Source organism: Ambystoma mexicanum, chromosome 14, assembly GCF_040938575.1.
Source record: "Ambystoma mexicanum isolate Mex_15411 chromosome 14, UKY_AmexF1_1, whole genome shotgun sequence".
Taxonomy (NCBI): Eukaryota; Metazoa; Chordata; class Amphibia; order Caudata; family Ambystomatidae; genus Ambystoma; species Ambystoma mexicanum.
The window spans coordinates 541,613,923-541,619,691 of NC_090940.1; the positions used below are offsets into that span (position 1 = coordinate 541,613,923).

General features: G+C 45.7%; 1 pseudogene; it reads left to right on the top strand.

Annotated features, from left to right (window-relative positions):
• The first annotated feature begins 1,209 nt into the window (after positions 1–1,209).
• On the top strand, positions 1,210–3,720 carry LOC138527212 (uncharacterized; annotated as a pseudogene).
• Positions 3,721–5,769: the final 2,049 nt, after the last annotated feature.

Consider the following 5,769-nt stretch of genomic DNA (forward strand, 5'->3'; position numbering starts at 1 on the left):
GTGTAGGGGGCTTTGCTTTTAATGTGTGGATGGTGTGCGCATGTTGTGTAGGGGCCTTTGCTTTTAATGTGTGGATGGTGTGTGCATGTTGTGTAGGGGGCTTTGCTTTTAATGTGTGGATGGTGTGTGCATGTTGTGTAGGGGGCTTTGCTTTTAATGTGTGTGGATGGTGACTGTATGCATGTGGATGGTGGGCGCATGTTGTGTAGGGGCCTTTGCTTTTAATGTGTGGATGGTGGGCGCATGTTGTGTAGGGGCCTTTGCTTTTAATGTGTGGATGGTGTGTGCATGTTGTGTAGGGGGCTTTGCTTTTAATGTGTGGATGGTGTGTGCATGTTGTGTAGGGGGCTTTGCTTTTAATGTGTGGATGGTGTGTGCATGTTGTGTAGGGGCCTTTGCTTTTAATGTGTGGATGGTGTGTGCATGTTGTGTAGGGGGCTTTGCTTTTAATGTGTGTGGATGGTGACTGTATGCTGTGGATGATGTGCGCACGTTGTGTAGGGAGCTTTACTTTCAATGTATGTATGTGCTCATCTCTGCGGCCATGTCACAGAGCAAGTCAGGGAGTTGCGCATGTAACAGCAATTTAGCATGTTTGTGAGTGGTGCACAGCAGCACACTCAAATGAAACCAAATGTCTGCCATTGGCTCACCATTATGGAATACATTCGTCAGAATGGGCCACAAAACATATGTCCCATAAGTGCTCTCGGAGACAAGTGCCACCCCCACTGTTATAGGCACAGGTCTGAAAGCCCCTCCCAAACAACAAGAGCTACCAAATGTCAGTGGCAAACAATCCTGCTCAGTATGACACATAAGCATCCCACACACAGACTATCTCGCTTTTGTGGTCATTTGGTATATGTGTACCGTTGAATCCTGTTCTTTTGTGTCCTCACCTCAATGCACTAACAACTCTGACTCAAACACCCAACTAACCTCACACTTATCTACCACAGCATCATCCACCAGTTAACAATGACCTAACCCAGATTGTCCTTTCCCTACTCAGGAAATAGTTCTTGCGAATCCCGTAAGACAAAAGCTGGACGGTGAATGACACAGCAGCTAGAGTGATAGACAGTGCACAGAAGGCGAGCACCAGAATTGAGCGAAGACGTTAGACAGTTAAGGCTCAGCTGCAAGAGTGAAGTGACCTACAGTGGACAAGTGAAGAAAGAGAAATTTGGTACAGTAGACTTAAAAATGTCTTTGAAATCCCAGCTGTCTGGTAGCCAAAATCGGAAACGCAAAGCACTGGAGAATCGGGAGCGGGACACCTTAAGGGAAAGAATGGAGCAATTTGTGAAAAGGGCATGCACAGTGGGCGACAAAACCACTCCTGTTGCCATGTGCTCTGCTCCTTTGGAAACCGAGCATGAAACTGGAGTTCAGCCTGCCGCAATCCCAACTCCCCAACTTGAGGTAGCCCCCATTATAGATGATGTTGTGCAAGCTGATGACGAAAACCCTCTGCAGATTTCACAAGTTTATCAAAATGACCTTTCAGACCCAGCGCTATGGCCTACAGTCATGAGTATCACTTTGCGAGACCACCTTGTGCTCACCGGCCCTGCCAAACATGCAAATGTTAATTTTCCAAGAGATGATTTAGGACGGCATTTTTCAAATGTCTATTACAAAAGGAGAATAGGAAATAATAATCCTGAAGTTTTTCATCGTAAGTGGTTAGTGTACTCAGTTAGCAGAGACTGTGTAGTTTGTTTTTGCTGCAAATTGTTTAGCCATTCCAGTGTGAAGGGCAGTCTGAAAGAGGGAGGAAGCAGGGATTGGAAACATATTGCACAGACTCTGTGTCAGCATGAGAATTCTCTCACACACTTAGTGGCCTATCGAGATTGGGCTGAAGCAGAAATGAGACTGCTCTCAAACAAAACGATAGATGATGAGCAGCAACGTATTTTACTCCAACGAGCAAAGCACTGGCACAATGTGTTGGAGCGCCTTCTCTCTATAGTGCAGTTCCTTGCTGGCAATAATTTGGCCTTCCGTGGATCAAATCACTGCTTATACCAAAAAGGTAATGGCAACTTTTTAGGCCTTGTGCAGTCATTAGCAAAGTTTGATGTGGTGATGGGGGGACATTTAGAGAAAGTACTTTCAAAGGAAGTTGCCGACCATTATTGTGGAAAAACCATCCAAAATGAACTAATGAACTTGATGGCTGATAATGTGAAGGAGGATGTTGTAAAACGTGCACAGGGAGCAAAGTTCTTTTCTGTCATACTTGATTGCACTCCTGACATCAGCCACCAAGAACAGCTTTCCATAACCATCCGATTTGTGGACACAAATGCAGCCACCATTTGCATTCAAGAACACTTTCTTGGGTTTGAGGCAGTAGATGACAAAACTGGGGAAGGCCTCACAAATGTTTTGCTCCAAGAACTAAAAGGCTGTGGTCTTGATGTGAATAACTGCAGAGGGCAGGGATATGACAGTGGCGCCAATATGAAGGGGAAAATTAAAGGAGTACAAAAACGTGTCCTTGATATAAACTCAAGGGCCTTCTTTATGCCATGTGGCTGCCATTCCCTTAATCTGGTGTTAGGGAATTCTGCAAAATACACAACAAAATCACTTACCCTCTTTGGCATGTTACAGAGAATATATGTCCTTTTTTCTTCCTCGGTTTTTCGTTGGAGCATTCTGAAAAAAAATGTTAAAGGTTTGACCCTAAAGCCCCTTTGTGAGACACGATGGGAGTGTAAGATTGACAGTGGAAAAGCTGTCAGGTATCAAATAACTGGTGTCCATGATGCTCTTATTGAACTTGCCGAAGAGGGGAAAAGTGATGCATTGCTTCGTCATGAAGCAAGCACTCTCGCTGATCAATTGGAAGACTATGATTTTTTAGTGTCTTTGGTTGTCTGGCATGATATTTTGTTTAGAGTCAACCTAATAAGCAAAGCCATGCAGTCCAAGTCTTTGGACATTTCTACAGCGGTTCTCCTTTTTGAATCCTGTATCTAGTTTCTGGAGAAGTACAGAGAAAATGGATTCACTGATGCTCTGATTACAGCTAAAGAGTTGGCCACCGAACTGGAAGTTGAAGCTTCGTTTAAAGACAATACGAGGAGACGACGCAAGAAAACGCAATTTTCTTATGAATGTGAAGATGACGCTTCTCAAGATCCGAAGGAGAAGTTTAGAGTTGAATTTTTTAATGTCTTTCTGGACACAGCATTAAACTCCATCCAAGAAAGGTTCAAACAAATGAAGGAGCACAATTTAACATGGGGTTTTCTGTACAATATGAAAGAGTTTTCTAATGGTGCACTCCTTTATGAGAATTGCAGGAGGTTGGAGGTGGCACTAACCTCAGCAGGAGACTCTGAGATTGATGCAATTGGCCTAAAAGATGAACTTCTGGGTCTTAAAGATATGTTTCCAGAAAATGTACAAAACCCGTTTGATGTGCTGCAATTGATTCACAGTCGGAAAATTTGGGATTGCTTTCCAAATGTCTGGGTCGCGTTACGAATTTTATTAACCATACCCGTCTCTGTAGCAAGTGGAGAAAGGAGCTTCTCCAAGCTGAAATTAATTAAAACATATCTCCGCTCAAACATGAGCAAAGCGAGGCTTGTCGCGCTGGCAATGCTCTCCATTGAAAATGGCATTGCTCAGACAATAAATTTTTCTGATGTCATAACAGAGTTTGCCAATAGAAAGGCTAGGAAAGTCAACTTTTAAATTAGTTGGCCTGTGATATGGTTGGCCTATGATATGAAGACAAACATTTGAAGTCCGGACTTTGGTAGTTGCTCATTTAGTGGGTTTTCATTTAAATGACAGTTTCCCCCTGCAGCATCAAATCCTTGGCAGAAAAGTAATATTTTTTTTCTTTTTTGGTTTTGTAAATACATTTTATCCTGCCTTCTTACAGAAAGCCATGTTGTGTGTGTGTGTGTTTTATTTCGTAGAACATGCAGTACAGAGGCAAATCCAGATTGCAAAGTATCATTTTGCAATACATTGTTTGTGTTGCCTAGGTGTTTCAAGATTGGCGTGTGTATTTTTCTTTTTTGGAGGGGGCGCCAAATTTTGTTTCGCCCAGGGCGCTGCGGGTGCTAAGGCCGGCCCTGCCTCTGTGCATGGAGAGAAAGAGGTTAAATGCATGAATTGCCTTTACATTCTAGGCAGTGACCCAGAAGAAGTATGAGGGCTATGCTCCAATCTGCTTGCTACAGTGATGCATGCCCCTGGGGTCGGTGTTAAGGGTGCCATCAGCATTCGTCTAGGTTCAACCTCTGGCTATATTCTGCATGTACCAGGATTCCAAGCATCACTAACCTTTTTCATTACGCCTGGGTTCCGTATCGTGCTCGATTGTACAATTAGCTAAGAATACAGGAAGATTATTCTGCGTACCCCTAATACAGATCAATGGCTACATTCTGAGTACACCTGGGAGTAATATCGTGGCTTGCATTCTGCAAGCTTCAGCAATGAAGTGATGGCTACTTTACATGGGCATCTAGTAATAATACATAGGGCCTTAACTGGTCCGGCTGTAAGATTGCCAGTGTACCTCCCGGACCCGTAATAATTTACCAGCGCTATGCTTCTTGGTACCACCGGGCTATTAAAAGTCCGACAGCCGGGAAGTCGGGCGCCAGTGGATTTGTTAATCCCCATTCCCATAGAGCCCTAGAGGACTCTATGGGAGTGGGGATACAGGAGCAACCGGCACCGTTAGCAACGATGTCGGTGCTCCCGTGACAAGTCTGCCTACTCTGGCCGCTGCGCCCGGCAGGGTCAGACCTGTCGGGCACTGCGGCTCCAGCAGACGGACTTGTAGTTTGCCGGTCCGGAAACAAGGGTGCCGGTGAGCTTACCGGCACCCTTGTTTTCGGACCAGCAGGATCATACTGAGGCCCGCAGGCTGTGTTCTTCATTCACCTAGGTTTGAGCGTGGATCCTTTCTGCAATCCGCAAAGTCCTGGGAGTATCTGGCTGCATTCTCTATTCATACAGTGGGATACACTGGTTGTACTATGACAATCGGTTTGAAAGGATCCAGTGCCTGTAGATTAGTGGTTGCCTTGCCAGCGGGCAACCACTGACAGTGAGAGTTAGGGTGTTGCATCTTACCTCGCCATTGTTGTCTGGTTTCAGTGTCTGCTTGGGGCCTCCCGAGGGAGAAGGGGCAAGCTGTGGATGGGAGTTGTCCCAGATGGCTATCTCGTCCCCCATGCATGCTGCCTGGGCCGAAGCATCCTGCATGAGCCATCGAGTTCGAGTGTATTCTGGTCACGAGACTAACATCGGGGAAGGAACAGGGGGATGTCAGGTTTCTGGAGGGAAGAGCCAAGTTTTAAGGGCCTTCCTGAAAGCCATGTGGTCCTCTTAGAGGCGCCACTAGGAAGACCACAAATAAGTGCCAAAAGACAGTGCAAGCAAAGTGCTCATGGCAAAGTGCAATCAACTTAGATCAGCAAAATAGTCATCAGTGGGGGAGGCGGAAGGGGTATGGAGGGAGCGTGCAGATTAGCCATAGGTAAAGTCAAAGAGTAAAACCGGTTACAAGGCAAGGCAGGGTTTTTAGTTTATTTTTTCTGAAGCAGGGATGATTTTACTTCCAATCTCAAATCCTGAAGGAGAAAGTACCCGGCGGGGGAGCCATCGGTGTCCAGGGTTCTCTCACCATGTATTTTTTCCCTGAACGGCGCAATGACCAACTCTTTAGCCGGAGAGGATCTCGGGGCTCTCCTAGGTGCATGCTCCCCCAGCCTTTGCCAT